Below are 21,033 nucleotides of genomic sequence, written 5' to 3'. Positions count from 1 at the left end.
TGTGTGTGTGTGTTTGCAGGTGTTGTAAATTCGTGCTGAGGTGAGGTCTGAGCCTCAGGTTGATCCACGGTCGATCTGACAAGAAGCACAGGGAGTCAGAATCCGCCTCCAGCCAATTGCCCCCCACATACACACACTTTCCCTTCTACACACAGACATGCACACATTCACCCCCCGCTCCTTCGTTTACTACAACAGCCAACTCCTGCACCCTCCATCCACCCCCTTCCCTTCTCCTCATCCTCCTCCTCTCCTCTCCTCCCTCCAGGATGCGGGTAAAGACAGCCTGGCTGAAGTGGATGTCGGGGGGAATTAGATGCTAGCAGACAATTTGATTTCTTCGTCTTCAAGGCTTCCTACTCCTCCACAGACACAGGCAGCACAGAGGGTTTGATGCTCACAGACAGCAGACAAGCAGGTCTGAGAGGAGAAGGAGACACAGATAGAAACAGACAGAGAAACAGGTGAAGGTAAAGAGGAATAAAGGCAGAAAGGGATGGGAGGTGCAAGATAGAGGGAGAATTAAAGAGGGCAGTTTGAAACATATAAGGAATAATTGGGGTAATTGAGGTAATTAAGATTGACGGGGAGAATAAACAATGAAAAGAAGACAACCAGAGAGGAAAACAACAGAGCAGTGGAAAGGTTGAGTGTGTCAGAGGAGAGAAACAGAGGAAGACAATAGGAGAGGCCATCCAGGCAGCCACTTAATAGTCCACCCACTCGCTGCTGTCCAAATGGGCACATTGACGCCTGTTAGCTCCTTTAAGAGCTCCTATAATGGACCGCAGTTTAGGTGGGCGGCAGGAAAGGGAGCCATCCTATCCAAAGTAACTCAATTCTTCTGTTCTGTTCTCTTGTTTCAGCCCCTTTCAGCACATCAGGACGGTGAACAGATACTGTGCTCTTACCTCGCAGTGATCATGTACACAGATAGATTTACCAACCCACAGAGGACTCTGGCAAGGTGAATTATGGCGAGAGTGGCTGACCTTGTGGTAACCTAATGTCAGTTTGAGTTGTGTGTGTGTCTGTGGGTGCTGTACATTATGTGCATTATGAACGTGACACACATACTGGAGGTGTGTCTTTTGTGTGTGTATAGGTTCCTTTGTGCGTGTCTGCCTCCGTTAAGGTTCGTTTGTGTTTGTGTACAGTGTACACATGATGCTGCGTGTCCATTTATGTGTGTGTGTCTCTCTGTGTGTCTGTGTGCTTTGCTACAGTGGAGTATGAAAGTGTTGAGGGAAATGCTGTTTGAGTTATAATATTGTGTTTGGTAGTCATACTGCCAGTCTGATTTCAAGCATTGTAACACACACATCCTAAAGCCATAATGGACTAGGGTGAACGATTTAGTGGCATCTAGTGGTAAAATTTCACATTTCAGCCAACTGAATACCTCTCAGCCTTCCAAGCGTGAAGGAAAAACTATGGTGGCCACAAAACCCACAGGTTGCTTTTTCTGTTCTGGGCTACTGTAGAAACGTGGTTCAACGTGGTGGCCGCTGTGGAAGAGGATCCGCTCCCTCTGTAGATAAAAACGATTTAGTCTAAGGTGAGGAAAACACAACGATTCATATTTTCTTTTATATGAAAACATAAAAATATTACACACTGGACCTATAAAACTCAGTCGTGCTGCCAAGCATCATTCTAGATTAGTCAACTAATCGATTAATCGATCCAAAATCAACCTGTCCTTTCTCTGTTTTATATAATATTAAACTGAATATCTTTAGACATTTAGAGACATCACCTTGGACTTGGACTGGGATGGGCATTTTTCACAATTTTCTAACATTTAAAAAATAATGGTCAGATTAATCGATAATGAAAATAATGGTTGCAGTAGTAGTTAGTTGCAGCCCTACATCATTCAAACCCCACAGCACTTAATATTAAATTCCAATGGCGATCCAAACGATCTAAATATGTCAGCTAATATATGCTAATACCTTATGTGTAACATTGCCATTGTAATGTTGAGGTTAATCTATAGCCTAATGGGTTTCAGAAGGAGTAAAAGAAAATGTGTGTCCCCTTTTCCTTTGCTTCTGTATCGGTGAGCATTAACCTACAATGAGGCGCCTTCCAAGGTCTCCCAGTACCAGGCTTTGTTATATAGATTCTGTTAGTCAAAAGAGATGTCACCTTAACCCAGCTGTGTGATGCTTTTATCCATGGCAACATGTTTTTGAAATAATTTTTGAGGCAAGACCAGAGAGTTTGTGTCTTCATTGATCAACTCTACTTGAATGTATATGCTTTAAGCCATTTGCTGAAACGACTCATGCTGTTATTCTTTGGAGGACAGTCTTGTATCCCCACATACAACACAGACATATACACACACATATGTAGTGTTCAGCTGGGTATTTTATTTAAGGCTGCATGAAATCTTACATTTCACTCAGCGTCTTACCATCATATAATGTCAATGGAGAGTTGGAAGAAGCTGCTATAATTTATTTATTTATATATATATATATATATATATATATGATACTGTCAGACTGTGTGGGAAAATACGATTTTATCAACCATCCTGCTACTGGAGCTTTAAAAAAAAATTGGGGGTAATTGGATTTTATGGGTTCAGGTTATTTTAGACAGTGTTTAGTTGTTATAAGTCTGTAGGTGATAGCCAAATGTTTGCATGTACATGGACTGGATGATTTATCATCTAATGCATGAATTCTCTATCTTTGGGCTTCTTGAATCTCTCTCTTGATTCTTAAATACACAACATGTCAACAACTTGCTTATCCTTGAGGCCTAAATATGCCAAACGTGCTCCACAGTTTTGAAATCTTTCTATCAGTCCTTTAATATTTGTGTGAATTGAAAATACACGAGTTATGAGTGATCAAATATACAGTTGTCACACCTTGAGGAAAATTGCCATTGAAGGAGCATTGTATATGTTGTGACCTAATAAAAAAAAAAAATCTGATTGTAACATCTTATCATCGCTGGCAGTGTATGAAATTACTGCACCATGCCAATAAACCATTTGGAAAAATATAATATAAAAAGAAAACTGCACATTGGAAATATAGCAAAGCATCCAGCAATCACTCGCACAATACGGCGCACATTTTGCACCCAAAAGTAACAATCCACGTTGCATTTACATGTTGGCTTTGACACCAGTTTACAGTCGATTGTTGTTTGTAAAATATCCCCTCAGCTGCAGGCGGTGCTGCTCCCTCATCTGTAGAGTCACAGAGGCTGTCTGGCTCGTAGCAGGGGAGAACACTGTATATCCAGTCCACTTGTGGGCTGCCAGACCCTGAACACACCCAGAGTAACTTGTTAACTGTTCACCGTTGGTGCCCTCCAGCCCAGCGGCTATGCTTTGCATGTCTCCAGCATCCCCCCCACCCCCCACCCCCTCAGCTGTGGGTTGCCAGGTCCTCAGTCCCCCCAGATGCGGGTTGCCAGATCGTAGTAAGCCCATGCAGCGTGGAGGGGGTCTGAGACGCTGGCTGTGGCCCGGTGCCACGCTGGGCCCGGTTATTATCTCCAGATGACATCAGCATGAGCAGCAGATGCCTTTTTGGCCACAGGGGCCGAACAGAGAGAGAGACAGAAAGAGAGAGAGAGTGTGTGTGTGTGTGTGAGGCTGTGTGCATGCTGTTCTCCGCAGGATCAGGCTATTTATTACCTCCCCACTTATCAGGCCATCTCCCTCACTCAGCTGGGAAGGAGTGTCTGTTTCATTCCAAAACGACCATTTCTCCTCGTGATGATAATGTAATCATGCAAAGACATACACACATACGGAGATGAACCGTTTAATAATAGTAATCGTTATCTATTTGCTGTGGCAGTGATGCTAACACACACACACGTGAAAAACGACATGATAATTAGCCTCATGAATAATTATGATGATACTAATTGATAGTAACAATCACAGTAATAGCAATGAAACAACACTGCTTGATGCCACACTGGATACACTTTACATGACACTCATCTCAGGAACAGTGTGAACAGGTGAATAATGCGAGTTACACTGGAGCACAGCACCAGAAGATACTGCAGTTAATGATGGTGATCAAGTTTGTTATCTAGGTCACCTGGTGTGTGTGTGTGGCCAACTGTGTGTGTGTCGTCCCGCTGAAAGCTGCTGGTTTATTTATGCCTGTGTTTTCTTTGAGGGACAGGCAGAAGAGGCAGGAGATTAAACTCATGGAAGCAAATCAAAGCAGAGGCAGACGATTTAGATTAAAGCGCCTGCACCTCACCAGGTTTAGCAAGTGCACGGCGGGTGTGTATATGTGTGTGCCCATACGTGTGTGTGTGTGTGTGTGTGCCTGTTAGGCTGCCGTTGCCTCTCTATCACCTCAGTTATTTTACAGTCCTCCTTCCTCGCAGCTTATTATATACAGTCTATCCCTGCACTGCGCAGACCAATTTAATGGAGGGAAAAACGGGCATCAGGAAATGATATTTCTAATCAGACGACGGCAAAGGGCCCCTTTTATTAAAGTGGGGGTGCTCTCTCTTTCTGTCTCGCTGTCTGTGTTCAGAGCAGTCTACAAGGTTGATAATGGCCTCGGCCGGCCTGGTGTCATCATATTAAAGCACTGAGTGATTCCACACACACACACGCATACACACACTCATTCCCTTTCCTCCTCTCCAACCAATTCCCTCATATTCTTCCTCCTTCGCTCTTTTCTAGTGAAAATGGACACTTTTGTTGTTCTTTCTTTTATTGCTCGATACCGGTGTGTATTATACCTTTGAAATATATTGAATTCCCCAGAGTTCCCTGGGCAAAGCAATCGCACCTCATAAAAGCAGCTGTGGATTTGTAAAGCGGTAATGTGCTGGTGATCTCATGCACTGCGGCAGGTGGATGATGTGGCAGAGCAAACAGTGTGCACACCTGCAGAATATAGTGTTAGTATAGTGACAGAAACAGAATTGAATTACATTTTTTTAATGGAATTTTTTATACTTTATGCATAAAATGTACCGTACCTCAGTGCTTGTGAAGGAGTGGTTGTAGTTTTTCACACAGAATACAAACTGAGTTCAGATAATTGATTTAGTAAATAATGTGATCATTTTCTTTTACATTCAGTCATAATTAAAATAGCTGTGATGTCTTTTTTTTTTTTTGAGAAAATTCCCTTTCCATTTTTTGTGGTTAAATAAACAAAAAATTACTGTACGCTTTTAAAGTTGTTGCTGTTATTACTGATCTTATCTGAAAGTGTTTAAAATCATGTTTTGAAGGTCAGCCATCATCATGACAAGACAGTAGATTTGTCAAAGAGAAACATTTCTTCTCCAGCCACAGAAGGCAGTCTGAGCCTTTTAGCAAAACCTCCTGCTTAAGCTGCTGCTGCTTTGGGGAAAAGGATTTAATCCAACAAGAACATTGTAATTAGCCTGCTAAGGCAAGACCTTCAACATGCATATTATGCATATTAAAATTTTCTGCCAACCTTCAAATATACCTAGTGCTGGATTATGCCTCCATGGATTGTGCCGAAGTCCTCTTCATCCCATATTACTACAGACAGTTTTTATTTAATATTTCAGTGGAGCCACACTGCAATATCTGAAACAAAACTGACAGCTGAACTGAAGGCCCAAAGGTTTCATTTGTCAGTCAAGTCTCACAGTGACTTGTTTGAAAGCTAGTAATAAAACTGGGATTCCCATTGTAGTTGCACCTCTACTTTGTATGTTGTACAGCAGTGTGACACACTGGGTAAACTGTTCAACAGCTGAACTAATGGCCTTAACCTGATCTTTTTATCAAATAGCAACACTGTAAGCCTAAACAGCAAGTCATTTACCTCGCTGCCTTTTTTTTATCTGCATCTCTTTTTTGGTGGTTATAAAGAGGTAAAAGGTAAATCAATGAGGAATAATGGCTTTAAACCTGACTCACCTCATCAGTGCACTTCATGAAAAGAGTCAGTGTATGTAAGAGTGTCCAAGGGCCATTCACAATGATATTCTATAGACTGTCAAAAGCAGTTTATCTTATGCTACTTGTGGAGTCATTTTCTCTAGTAGAGGCAGCAGACAAGCGCTTGTGTGTGTGTGTGTGTGTATGTACACCCATATGCAGGAGCACATACAGTGAGTCTGTGGAAGAAGCACAGTTGGTTTCAGTCGTAGCTGTGAATACAGATGGTGTCTGAACAGGGACAGACTAAACAGTTGCTCTGAGTTGCATCAGTTGTGTTTTTCTAACTCTGCGCCATATCATCACAGTAGAGCTAAATCAAACTTAACTTCTAATTATAGGCCACTGGTGGCTATGTGGGAGTTGTCCCAGAGATAGTCAGTGGTTAGTGTGGAAACAGAGAGGAAACAGAAAGTGTCACACAGGTAGCAAAGCCTGGCTGTTCAGCCTTTCTTTACTTTTCCACTCCTTTGTGTTTTATTTTTCAGTTGCATCAGCTGCAATATGCACACAGTTCCTGCTTTATAGCATCTACTAATAACTTCTATGTCTCTCTTTCTCACCCTCCAGTCAGTGTGTTTTCATCCGGAGGCCCCTGTGCTGTCCTGGAAGTTGACTGGTGACCACAGGTGGAAAACCAACAGTATGTTGTCACCCCAACTCAGACACCACCTCCAGGCTTGAGCTCAAGGTAAACAAGAATGTCGCCAATACATACACACGCACACACACACACACATATACAGATACACAAAGTCACGCATAGTGGGTCTGCTGATATGCCTGGTAAGCTCATAAATTAAGTTTCTGACATTTGCGTCCACATTCACTGACACGCACGCACATAGGCATTTGGACACAAAGCAAATATGTCATCCCAATTCATTAACACACACACTCATCCCCACCCTGACCTCTGAAACACACACAGAAGCAAAGCGTATATACAGCATGTGACAAGTGCACACAGTGGCCAGGACCATTCAGCCTGGAGTCACAGGGCGTGGTTTTGTTTTTAGTTTTCTAAGCCAACAAACATCCTCCAGTTTCGTTACTACTTTGAGTGTGCAACATTGTTTCTGTTAGCTGATTAGATGTTACTTCCTGAATGTCAACCTGCTGGTAAAGAATGTCAACAGAAAGCTTAAAAGGCTACAAATCGATGCTCGGATTGACTGCTGTATAAAGTATAGAGGAAAAAGTGGAAGGTTAGTTGCATCATATAACATCATACATGCAAAATATAGAAGAATATTGTTCTCAGTGCATGTTCTTAAGAATAACATAATAAAACAATCCCGGGCCCTATCACTGTAATTGAAACTAATGCAAGTTTGTGACACACCCATGAGCAGATACCTCTGTACATTTTTGTATCCATTCTTTGCTGTTTAACTCACCCTGCCGTTCCGCCCTTCTAGCTATTCATTGAAGTTCATGACAGCATTAAGCTGGTTTGAATGCCATAAAAGACCATGGCTGTGAGTCAATGGCCTTGCCTGCCCAGCCCACAGCTGAGGTGGCCATTTTAATAGGTATTGACGGCAGGTTTTAGTCGCGTTCTCCCACCACGCTTAAAAGCCCATGTTCTACTGATTAGCTAATTAAAACCTAGAGCGAGGGCTATCGATCCAGGGGAAGGGCAGTCAGGAGGCATCTGTCCCTCAGATGGCCCCGGTACTCACTCCCCCCTTCCCACACACACAGCTCTTCAGTTAAGGCCTAAAAGCATTAGCAAGGCCTTTCACACTCCACTAGATCTATATATTGGTTTTGAGTAGAAGTTATCACTTCTATTTTAAGAACATTTGCTTGTGATTACCTGTTGAGGAGGTGATATTTTTCTGTGTGTGTGTGGTGTTCGATCGGTCCCCTGCCGGGCTCTCAGTAATAGTGGGTATTTATATGCAGAGCTATCAGACACCTGATGGAGGCAGATTACAGGCTTGTGGCTGGACAGGTAGCTATAGAGGTGTCAGCCCTCACTTTTACAGAATCAAGACTCTTCCCTTTTTCTGCCACCTCACACTAATACCATGATATCACCAGACTGGTTTGAGACAAGCTTATTTTTCCGATAAAGGATAGAAATAGATAAATACAGTGTGCTGTGTTAAAGTTAAGTGTTAAATCTCAGACAGATGAAAAATCACAGAAACAATTGGTGTCACACACTGGGGGAGTTTTTGGAAATGGGTCACTGCAACAAAACAGAACAGATTAGTAGCAGATTAGTGAAACAACAGTAAAATTAGATAATGAAAAAGGTAAGATATGATTAGCACTAATTTAATTCAAAATGTATTCCTCATTTTCTACGATGGTCAAAAGGGAAATGGTTCAATCACAGACGGAAACACTACGTATCTTTTTTTATATAGATACATATAGTTGATCCTATGATGTACATTTTCATAATGTTCTGTTCATGTATTTAGTTTCATTATGTAAGAAAATCACTGATTTTGGATTCATCTTTGCATTGCAACTACATGCAAACCAGTAAATTCATCCGGCCCATTTTCTACCACTCTGTGTCTTGAAAACAATAAAAGTAGAAATATAAAATATATAAAATATAAACATGTTATAAGGCAGTTTGCACGATTTATGGAATTTACATAGGCTAATTATAAACTTTTAATTGTAGAAAAAAAACACACACAGACAAAAACAATTAACTAAGTATCTTGGTGGACAAATCGGTGTGTTTGACCTCCTGCCTGCATAACAACGTGAGGTCAGCTGAGGTTGACAGTGAATATTTCATTGGCGCAGTTATGCAACTCATACACAAACACACCTGTGTGGAAAGTAGGCCGTGTTAGTTCCATAATCACACTCTTTCATAATGAGACTTATCTAACCACTGATCCCATCTTGGATAGGTTTTACACAGCAAAATAAACCGTGTGTGTGTGTGTTTGGCTTTGGGTGTGTGTGTGGCTCTGCACATTCAAGCGTTTCCCCTTACATTGCATTGAATATTAATACTGATGATCAACAGTTGAGCAGAACAAAATGCTGTGTGTGTGTGTGTGTGTGTGTCTGTGAGAGAGAGAGAGAGAGTGCAGTATATGCGTGGATGTGTTGATGCCTCCATGCATTTATCCAAACAATGTATATGTGTGCATAAAGACAGTGTGCGTCCAACGGCTTGGAGCGCACAGCGCCTTGCAGACTCACATTTCCACCTCTATATTCATTAGCCTCCCGCTCGTCTCTCCTGGGATGGAGGATTAGCCCGAGAAGGGAAATGAATGCTTTCTGGGTAGACGGCGTTCTCTCTGCCTGCAGCAGGAGGTCCATTGTCTGGTTTGATATCCGCGCAGGACACGGGACATCTGATCTGGCAGCCCTGACACACACGACACAACCGTTAGCACAGGGGGACCAGAGAGGAAGCTGAAACATGTTGACAGGAAGTGCTGCCGTTTCCATCTGGGGACTACTGTTTGATCGGAGGAGTAAAATGCGCTTGTGATTGACTTTTCTTGTTAAAAAAAGTGGTGGACAGGAATGAAGACTTTATTGGTTTCCTGTTGACGAGTGGGGACATGTCAACAGGAAGTTGATTTATTCTCGTGGTGTGAGTCATTAAGACGTGCTGGGAATGGATTTTACTTTGTAACGGGGAGGAGGGTCGGCAGTTCGACCTTTATTGGGTTGCAGGTTAGAGAGTAAACAATAGGAAATAGAATTTGACTTATAGAATATACTGGGAGGGGATTGATTGGCATTAAAAGCATGTGTGTGAGACAAGGCAGCTCTATGCTCAGCCACTCTCAGACAGGAGGGGGAGTTGAAATTTTGATGCAATCAATGGCAGCGGGCTTAAATGCAAAGAGGTTTTCATAATGCATTAGCAGCTTCTTGTATTATTCTGCTTCATTACTGAATAATGCCACATCAGGAAATAGATTTTTTTTCTAACCAATCTAAACCAAAAATTCTCTAGGACAAAATTACTCTCTGCAAATGGCGGCATTAAGCTTCAGAGGATAGAGCCCGTCTTTCACCATACTGCCCCGTTCCCCTCTCTCCTCTGTCCACAAAATCCATCAAGGGAATTTAAGTAGCTGTTAATTACTTCCCTGTCCCTATTGAAAAGAGAGAGAGTGCGGGAGAGAAATCAAGGGAGAGAGAGAGACTTTAAAAGAGCTAAAGCTTCGCTGCGGTGAAAATCCTCTCTGCCTAACAAAACCAAATCAATCTATAGCCCTCAGCCATCCACAAACCGCTCTACACTCACACATATACACACACACAGGAAGATGATCCTGTAAATCTGTGGTCTCCAGGGGCTGTTTGAGTGCTACTCCAGGGTTTTTTGGGAGGGGGTGACCACAGGGGTTCAGGGATTGAAGGAAAGTGTAAATATCCCCAAATTGCAGCTAAAATGTAACATTAGGATTGGTAAGCCCCACTCTCGCCCATAATCTTCCACAGCACTAAACCATCGCACTAAATGACCTCTATTACAGAGCCAGAACCCATTAAGTCAATACAGGAGAGATTACCTGCAAAATAGAAGCGACTACCTGCTCCGACAGATGTGGCCCCCAAAAGAAGCCCGGGGCAAAATTAGATTTGGGGCCGGGCGTGGCTTGTGCCTGCGGGCTGGAATTAGAGGATGTAGTATCGACCTCTGCTTGCTTGTTAGGAAGGAATGTGTGTACGGGGGCAGGAGGGTTGATCACAGTGCAAATGGCCGGGATCAAAACCAGGGCACTGTTGTGTTATTTAAGACCAAGTGAGATCCTTAAAGCTGAAGTAGAGCTGTGGCTGAGGTGGTCAGGTGGTTAGTGACGTCCTGTGTCACATGTTGGAGTCTAGCAGCAGTCAGTGGACACGTGTCCTGGTGAAACCCAGTTGTTGGATAAAATCTGTCAAAAATGTAACCATACTGTCCCAGACAGTAAGTGCTCCTTTATGACAACTATAGACTGAAACTATATTAGAATTAGACTGTGGGTGCTCAGCCTGCAGAGGGTTATTTGTTGCTATAAAAAGCATGGTATTAAGCACAGTTTTGTTTTGAAACTGAGTCGATCGTTAATATCAAGTTCAGGTACAGGAAGTGTATTTATTTGATTAACTGATTTATAAAGGGTAGGTGACCTAAAAGAGAAAAAGATAACATTAAAATTATGAATCATTCTAATATGACACATCAAATATTTTAGGAAATGGCAACTAAGATTCTGGTCTTTATACTAATTTTACTCCATTTTGCATCATGTATCAAAAGCTAGAAATAATCGCTACTGTAACTAAAAGTTAAGAGTATTTAAATCATAATACAGTTCCATGATAAGCCTTTGTGTTTTGAAGGGGTCAGCTCACCCATATTACAAAAAATATATATTTTTATTTACCTTGAGTTGTGTCTGGCCATGTCAACAGCTTTGGTTTTGAGATATTTGTGGTATAGCTGAAGAATTTTGTTTGTGGTGCTCACAGCTTTGAAAAGTTACATTTTAAAAATTTACAACACTCAAACATTGTCAACAGTTGTTACTGGAACCAACCAGCTTTTACTGAAGAGATGGTCGCTACAAACAGAGTTGACAGAGTGTTTTCTGGACTATCAGTGACATGCAGAAAGGAGGCAAAAATCTCTGAGACACATAGCTCAAAACTTCAGCCAAAACTACAGTATATAATATGCAAGATACAGCTGGAAGCAAATGAAAATATGTGTTCATAATTTAATTGAGTAAACCCTTTAAAAACACGTCAGTCATTTCAATGCCAGTGTAATACAGTGCTCTAGTGTCATTGTCTGTAGTCCACATCCTCACCCGCTCACTGAAAACCTCCCAACATCCTAAAAATTCTCTAAATTCCCTTTTTGTCTCTCTCTCTTCTTCTCTCCAACAAATGTATTTTGTACCAAAGAGCCCAAAATCATTTCAGTACATTACTTCATGTTAGCTATTATGAAGGCTGAAAAATAAGTTTGGTTTTGTGTGTGTGTGTTTGTGTGTGTGTGTATTTTCCTGTTAGATGTTATTGAACTTGCATGTTTAGATTCATGCAGGCATATGTGTGTAAGGACAAAAAGTGAGGTGTGTGTGTGTGGGGTGTTTGTTGCCATAGCAGACATCCCGCAGGGAACGGATAGTGGTGGAGATGGAGGGAGGGCGTTTTTAAGCACTTCAAAGTGGCCTCATTCCACACAGCTGAGCTCAGAGGTGTGTGTGTGTCTGTCTGTCTGTGTGTGTGTGTGTGTGTGTTTTCCCTTTGTGTGTCTATCTGTCACTATATATGTCTGCATATATATGTAAATGTGTGCATATAGTACATGTGTTAGCCTTAACATCTCTTTATCTGTCTGTTTTCTGTATGTTATGCTTGTGTGTGTGTGTGTGTGTGTGTGTGCGCGTGTGTGTGAGATGTACTGCTGTACCTGGCTTTGTTTATGCCCTCTTCCAATCTGGGCCTCTCTTGGGAATGAACTACAGAGAGTACTGTGTATGTGTGTGTGTGTGTGTGGTGTGTGTTGGAAGCTGTTTTAAGTGTGTACAAAAAAAAGCTATGTGTCTCACACGCAGAGTGGAAGAGTGAGGGAAAGTGAAAAGATAGAGAGTGTCACAGTGACTGATGAGTTTCTGGTTTCATCCTCGGACGCTGTGAAAGTGAAATACACTTTCTATTGCTTTGTCTCCTCTTTCCCCGCAGGAGAAAATGGAAATAGCCAACATCGAACCGACGCAGTCAATACCACTCTCCAGAAAAGGGCTGAGAGGGACGTTCTCCGCCGAAGAGCAAGAATGATGGAGGGAGGAGTGGGTGATAGCCAGAGTATGTCAGGTTTCATCTACCCTGTGTGACACACAGCTCTCTGACAGCTCTGCTGCACTCGATCCAGTCTCAAAAATCTCTCTCATGCTCACACACACTTTTTTTCTCTCCCCATGTCGCCCTCTCTTTCTTTCATGCACTCACCCTTCTGTCTTCTCCCTCTATTTCCAGTTCTCACACTCTATCTTCATCAGTCTCTCACCCCCTCTGGGCTGCCATTTTGCAGCATATGGCTCTCCCACACAAGTAATCACACATGCACTGCCATATGCGTTTGCTCATACACCCTCACATGCACTGTCTTTCCCTCTCCTCTCCTGTTTATTTGCTCCTCTTCCTTCTCTGTGTATCTTTATTAAAATAGCACCTAGCCAAGTCATTCGCATTTAAATGAGCTAATTATGAAAAAGTAGGATGGAGAAGAGGGGATGTGATTGGTAGGATGACTTTGACTCTGAAATTTCCATCGCTGTCGTTTTATATTTCTTCTGACCGATTGGCTGAAATCGCTGTCATTCAGGCATTCATAAGCTGTCAGTCACTGTGAAATGTCATTTCCCCACACATGATTTGATTTGTCAGCCTCTTCCAATTTCTCTGCCCATTTTTGTCTCAAACAAGTGGAGCATTGAGCTACAGGCCCTGGTACAGTTTGGTCATCTGACCTTCAGGTGTTCCATTGTATGTGAAGCAGGGCATTGTGTCAGGCCTAAAACATGCTTAAAATAACATCTAACATCTTGCACAGCGGGGTTTCCTGACATGTTTCCTCACTGACAAGTTGCAAAATGTGAAACACATGTAGTGCATATCACAAGGACAGTAAAAAAACCCATGCTGAATACATGTTTTAGGCCTCAGTCATTTCTGATTTAATTAAGGTTCAAAGTGTAGGCAAAGAGTAATTGTGGTCTTATTCTCAACAGAATAGGATTATTAATGTTACAATGCATAAAAATGAGGATTAACACGGTGAGACCTTGAGGGGTGACATCTGGAGCTCACGGTACAGTTTAATAAGGTGCAGTAACCACTGTGATGTTTCAACAAACAGCATATCTTTATCAAAGAAGACATGCTAAGGAATTCATGCACCCTTGGGGAAGAAATCAAATGTGCCTTTAATGCAGAGCATTAAAGTCAAGTCAATTTTTTTTTGCTCAAAATTACAAACCAAAAATGTACCTCAAAGGGCTTTACAATCTGTACAGCATACAACATCCTCTATTCTTAGACCCTCGTTTCTAAGACAGCTGTTCACACCAGTTGAAGTATACAGTGGCCCGTCATTATGTTAATGCAGAAGATATTGTATATTTGCACATATACAGATGGCTAATGTGCAGAGATATCCTTACAATAGATTAATATGGTACTGTTTCTTTACAAAAATATCAAAATAAGAAAAGAAAAGCTATTTAATCTTTTTTTGTCGTCTGCATTTTCACAAATATGTTGTAGAAGCTGTGCATTTCCATTAACTAGAATATAGGGAGTACAACTATATAATTTAATTCAGGAATACTAAGATTTAGCTGTAAAATGAGAAGACATTTTCTGAATAACCTATAGAAATATAAAACAATCCATACAAGCTGATCTAAAATACGTTTTGTACATTAGACAGAAACTGCACAGTGTTCACAGTGCAGAGGAGTCACCTGTGTCTCTCCCACACAGACACATACAGTACATACATAATCATTAGTTCTCTCTCTGTCTCTAATCAGTGGAAGCTCTGCCTCGTTCTTTCCTTCTGTAATTACATCCCACGTACCGCATCAAGCGGCAGATTGAATCCTCATTGCTGCGCTAAACAAGTTTCAAGAGGAGAGATTGAGAGAGAGACGGAGAGAGGGATCTGACCCTCTTTAATGAATTCTGTCTGTCTCTCAGTCCTGTTGTCTCTCTGTCACTGTGTGTGTGTGTGTATGACAGAATGGGGTTCTTCTATGACGGCTTGATCAAACAAACACACACACACTGACACATACACTCACGCCTGACGCCAAATGTGTTTGATCGCAGTATTGTTGGTTGTGTGTTTTTATTACCTTTGACAAAAATACAGTGTTAATGTCCTGAATAAATGTGAGCAGGTGCAGTTTTTGGAGGTATTTGTGGCTCATGAAATATGCTGACTAACGAGATGGTAATAAGCTCTACACAGGCACTGGCATTGCCAATAGAAGAGAATAGTCCCCATTCATAATCAGTAGTGCTGTGGCCTCGCTTCCATGTATACATATTGATCTTCCTGCGCTCCTAAATGAACATGTGTGTCTCTTTGTTTTGTTTTTTCTCCTCAGGCTCTGCTCTACAGTGCTCCCTTGCTTGTTTCTCCTCTTCTGCGGGTTCGTGTGTTTATGTGTGTGATCGTGGCTATGGAGATGGATGCCAGGGGTGTGTGTGGGCGTGTGTTTATTTGCATTTACATGCAAACTTGTGCGCGCACATTTTGTTGTGTTTCTTAGTGTTTGTGCCAGGAGACGACATATTTCTGTGTGTATGTGTGCTTCTTTGCATGAGTGTATACAGTTCATCTGTGCGTTACCCGCAATGATCAGTGCAACCTTTTTGTTGTGTATGTGTGTGTGTGTGAGGTGGGGGTCTCAGGCGCTCCTGCGGTGAGATTGCATTGACCGCTGTGTTATTGCTCTTTAATTATCAATTACGGCAGCCCCCCATCCCGGGCAGAGTGCGGGGGTGGGGGCGTACGCGGAGGTGATAATGAATACAGAGCTGCCATTAGGACAGTAACCGGGCTCTCCGTCTGGGGCTGGGGAGCCAGCGAGGAGGAGGAGGGGAGCTGGCTGGTGTGCTAATGAAACAGGCTGCAGCTCAAGACAAAAGAAAAGCCACCATCCCTCCCTCTCCTTTTCTCTCTTCTCTTCTCTCCATCCCATCTTGATCCCCTCATCATCTTTTTTATCTCTCTCATGTATTTTCTTGCTCACTTTGCAGCCCACGTCCGCCACAACCACCCCTATAGACATAATGTACACACACACATTCAAACACACTCACAAGGGACTGCGTTCTTGCAGACAAACAGTGTCTGTATTTACCAAGTGGGTCATCTTTGAAGCTGTCAGCTAATCAGTTTGAAAATGTGCCCGTTCTTTCACAGCATATCATTACTCAAAATATTTCACAGCTTTTTTTGTTGTGCTGATCCTTTTATGGCCATTTTCTCACCGCAGTGTGTTAATATAATTGGTGCAAAAATGGGTAAAAAAAAAATTTATTTACATTTGAACTAAATATATATCCTATGGATGATTTTAGAGTTGTGGTAAAAAACCCTTGATCTGAGTTTAATGTGTTAGCAGGCCTCCATATTGGTTCTGTGTGTTCGCCCGTTGGTTATTCCAGGTGTAATAGGTTGGTGGGCGTCCTGTTAATTTCTGGGAAAATTGAAGGTGGCTGTTAATGAGGCTGTTAGTCAGTCCTAACACCTTCCTGCCACAATACTCCAGCTTTTTAATATCTTATTTATAACAAGAGAGGCAGTACTAAAGTTACCTGAAAGATTAGCCGTGTTTGAAGTTTTACATCCTCATAAAACACATTTCATATTTTTATAAAAGATATATTTATAGATAGATAGAAGATATTTTTGTGATTGAGCTGCATTTGCAATTTCTTTTTGTGAAAATAAACAGCCTCTTTGGATTATCCTACATGAAATAAACAGTTGAATGTGCTACCTCTCAGGACATGCAGTCAATAAATCTCTGTGCCTGCCTACTGTGCCTATAAAGAGATGCCACATGACATTATGTCAGCAGCACTCACATGTAAATAGCCTGTTTTATTTGGCTGACATGTAAATGCCATCATAGCAGCAGCGTAAAGCACAACGGGACAGATAGTGAGGGGCTTCCCTTTGTCCTTTCACTACATGACAGATGAGAGCTGCTCCTAAAATGCAGCTAGCAATCACATCTTATTTTTCCCTTTTAAGAGATGAGACACATTAAATGTCTCCTGGAGGGGAAATGTGAAAAATAAACAGAAATAAGCGTGGCCTCTGCACCACCATACAAGTAAATTACTGAATTAGAAACAGCCACAGGGCAATATGATGGCACATTTTCATGTAGTGGCAGACATGAAGAAGCTCTGCTAAATGTTTGTTTTCACTCACTGTGCAAATTGAAACGTGGTGTAGGAAACGTGACCAAGAGGTAGCCGCACTCTGCTTTGTCACATGTGCGTCAACCTGACCAGGCACCGTGCCAGGCCGAGACAAGCTGCTCCACCTGTTGTAAATGTTCTCTGGTGCAGTGATACAGTGGCAGATAAAGAGGTGGGTAAACCCTGACCTCCAGTCTGGAAGCCCTGTCAGACAAAACCACTACCTAAAGACATAAAAGTCAGTTACAATTAGATTAGTGCTTTTGTATATCCATGTCCTTGGGACTTGGAATAAAGTCATGTTTTATTTCAATAGTATGTATTCACAGTCTCAAAAGGCTTCACAGCTTCCACAGTATGAAGCACTAAATGATAAAGACATTCCCCAAGAATAAATGAGCTCTCTGGGTAAAGTGGGTTAAGGTGGTTTTACCCTTCAATATGTATTAGCTGAATTAATTTCCAGTATCTTTGTCAGTTTCATATTCAGAATAATAAAAAAAACCTGACAGTCAGGCACTCACAGCTTTTGCCCATTCATTTTTCCAAAACTAATGCTTCATTTGGTGGACAAAACACAGGGTTCTCGTCCATGACTTAACATCTATTCAAACTTTCTTCCAAAAGGAATTAATGCACCTCCAGCTTTATAGAGCTCAGGTGTTATTTGGATTGGAGTTTTAGATTGAACTCCACTCAAGGCTACAGAGGAAGAGATATAAAGCTTATTGAATTACTTTACCAATGTCTCCTTTAACTCAAAAAAGAGTCATTAGCCAAGTCTGCCCCACCTCCAGAGGACCAGTCATAGTATCCACAGCAAGAATCCTGTTGAGAGCGAATGTAAGCAAAACTGCTGGGCCTGATAACATCCCTGGCCGTGTACTATGAACATGTGCCTACAGCTGGCCAATGTCATTACCAACAGTTTGAACATATCACTGCCACAGAAAAGTGTTCCCACCTGCTTTAAGACAGCCACCATTATCCCTGTATCTAAAAAGTCTGCAGTTTCTAGTCTAAATGACTATATACCAGCAACCCTGGACCCTCAACAGTTTGGATTCAGAGCCAACAGCTCCACTGAGGATGCTATCTCCACAGCCCTCCACTCAGTCTTCACACATCTGGAAAACAGCAACACCTACATCAGAATGCTGTTTGTTGATTTGAGCTCAGCATTCAACACAATGTCCCTAAGCGGCCACCTCCTGGGCTGAAAATGAAGTCAACGCACTTGCCAACCACTGTAGGTCCTCGAATTGCCATTTGAGGCTGGCTCCAGAAGAGTCTATCTCCATAAACCCCCATGGTAAAATGCTGAACTTCACAGCAGAAATAAAAGTTTGTAGCCAGGTAAAAATGATGAATAATGAATTTTTATATAACTCGCTTGTTTAAATTGTATCAAGGCTTAAAGTTATGCATAAATAATGGTGCGACAGCTGGCTTTGAGTGACAGGTCGTCACATCCATGTCTTTGCCCATTTTTGGATTATCCAGGAGCCATCAGAGTCAGGCACTGCCAAGGGGCCGACGGCCAAAGCCACCACACTGAGCATTTCACAATGTCTTTTCAGAAACCTATGGATGACAGCACAGAGACTATGTCTATGTTTTATGCATGAATTACAACCATAAAACTGAGCTTAGAGAACACAGACAGTTTGGATGGGTGTTTACACCTCCTTAACTCAGGGCTGTGTGCTCAGCCCCCTCCTGTTCACACTGTACTATGACTGCAACCCCTAACATGGTTACAACTCTGTCAACAACACAACACTACCATCAACATCATCCAGCCGGATTTCAAACAACAGTGAGACTTCATATCTTGAGGAAAACAACCATGCAGAGTGGTGCTCAGAGCGCAGGAGATCATCTACACAGCATCAGTGATAATGGTGAGGTGAGGTGACTGCGCAGTGCCCAAAGGATACAAAAAGACAGTACCCACCCCAGCCACAACCTCTTCACCATCCTGCCATCTCGCGAGAGATACAGAAGTATCCACTTCTGTACCACCAGATTTCAGAACAGCTTTTTTCCTCTGTGAGACTCCTAACCTCATCCTCTGCACTCCTCTATATAAATGACTTTCTTGTAATTTTTTTTTTACATGGAACTTTCTGTTATGCTGGTTTTGCACATTACTATAACTAGTTTTTGCACTACCTTTATTCCCACTACAATGTTTAATTTGTACTGTAGCTTATATTATTCATATGACACTGATACTGCACATACTGTTCATATTTTACATGGTAACTGTATCTTGTATCTTCAAGGAAATATTATTTACTTTTTAGTCCTTTCTTTAGTGCTACTTATACATATACTTTCCTTTATTTTATTGCATATTTTATTTAAATATTTAATTGTCTGTACCTTTTCTGTGTGTGTAACCTGGAGTAGTGTAAAATTACCTTTCATTGTGTAATCCTGTGTTGTATAATGACAATAAAGCTGAACCTTGAACTTGAACCTTTTACATTGATATTTCAGTGTTCATCTAAACCTTACAATTGTTTAAGATTACATATTTTTGCTCTTTTAGACATTTTGTGCGTTTGGTCAAAGAATACTTAAAAAAATGTTTTATTGCAGCTGTAAAACAATTATAGATCATTTGAAATAGAAAACATTTGCATTGAATGGCTCCTATTAAATGATTTTGTCAGTATTTTATTGGTGGAGAAACAATATCAAATGTACTTGTGCACACTTGCCCTGAATTACAATTGTCTTTCTTTAAAAAGCTTCAGACAGTGTGGAGAGCCTTTTGTTAGTGTATTCATTGCAGGATTTGAACAATAGCAATGTATTATGTTGAGTTTATTCTCAACACATTCATTTAAATAAGTCAAACTCAGAGTGCAGTACATTTCCTGCTGAGTCACTGGGAGGTGGCACCATGTGAGGTATCAGTTACACTTTATACATAGTCTGTCTGTGCAGAATTATGTCTCTATCAAAGAGCAGTGTTTGGCCTCTTCAGGATCCGAATTGTTTCTGTCATCAAGTGTAGTAAATGTGGAGAAGATTGTCTTGTTGTGTACTGCCAGGTACCTTCTGAATTATCATGTGCAGGAAATGCACGTCTGCGTTTTAAGATTAAGGATGGATAAATTATGTTTTGTTCCAGGCAACTGTAAAATCACTTTCAAAATTCAAAGGACAAAGAAGAAACATTATTATAGGAAAAATGGGACAATAATACAGCCCCTCATGCCATTTTTGGCTTCCTAATTTAGCTTGCAAAAATAGAAAGTCTTCAGGCTATATAAGTCCACTGGGCTTTCAGTGTATGTGTTCTCTGAGAGCAGCAGGAGAAGATGCGGCCATGTTAAAGGTCATGTGTTCTTCTCTGAAAGGAAACCTTTCAATCCCCTTTAGACAAAGAGTAACACACAAACCCAAATTTATTTTGAAGGGATTATATAAATTATGTTTTGTATTGAAAAATATAGAAGAATCGCAGAATTTAAAAGAAAGTGTCATTTGGTAATAAAAAAGACAAACACGTGTGTGAGGTGTGTTTGTCTATCAGTGGGGAGCACCTGAGCTGCAGTGGTAATTCATTTCTTCTCACTGGCCCTTCCCTTCCCTCCTCTGAGACCCCAGCCTCCAAAAAAACAAAAACATAACCACACTTAGACTCTAGTGGGAGTTCAGATTGCAGGGTGAGGGGGGGGTGACCACACAGAGGATGTTTGAGCTCATGTCCCAGCACCACCTAGATCCCCCGCCAAGGCCCAGACAGACATGCAGATAGGATGTCCCGCCAGCGTCCCGCCAGCGTCCCGCCAGCCACAACCAGCTGTGCATAGAGAGGAAGACGAGGCCCGCCCTCCCTGTCCCCATCTGTCAGTATGTGCGCCTCCATCTCTGCTCCGCTGTCTGTACCTCCGTCTCTATGCTGATTGATTAGCTGTTTACATCTCTTTTTCCTCCAATCACCCCCCACCCCCACTCCCACATTGCTGCACCATCTTCTTCTTTTCCCTCTAACATACCTCCCTCTTTCTCTCTATCCACCCCTCCTCTCCTTTCTCTCCTCCTCCTCCTTCTCCTTCTCCTTCCTTCTCACACGAGCAGACAAAAACACCGCCAACCCCCTCACCACCACCACTACCACCACCTCC

The 21,033-nt window shown here is 41.8% G+C and overlaps 1 long non-coding RNA gene across 2 annotated transcripts in view; it reads left to right on the top strand.

Moving 5' to 3' along the window:
- The first annotated feature begins 6,315 nt into the window (after positions 1-6,315).
- The window catches only part of LOC118327616, a 32,652-nt gene continuing 17,934 nt past the window's right edge, over positions 6,316-21,033 (top strand). The window contains exons 1-3 of one of the 2 annotated variants that reach the window (XR_004796708.1): positions 6,316-6,366; positions 6,512-6,632; positions 12,626-12,748. This is a non-coding gene — a long non-coding RNA (uncharacterized LOC118327616). Of the gene's footprint in view, positions 6,367-6,511; positions 6,633-12,625; positions 16,334-21,033 lie in introns of those variants that run through there. The other variant, XR_004796707.1, reaches the window with a different exon arrangement.

The sequence above is a fragment of the Morone saxatilis genome, unplaced genomic scaffold (genome assembly GCF_004916995.1).
Source record: "Morone saxatilis isolate NCDOM2014 unplaced genomic scaffold, NCSU_SB_2.0 Contig17, whole genome shotgun sequence".
Classification (NCBI taxonomy): domain Eukaryota; kingdom Metazoa; phylum Chordata; class Actinopteri; family Moronidae; genus Morone; species Morone saxatilis.
The sequence above is the reverse complement of the archived record's forward strand: the minus strand, read 5'-3'. Positions and strand labels throughout refer to the sequence as shown.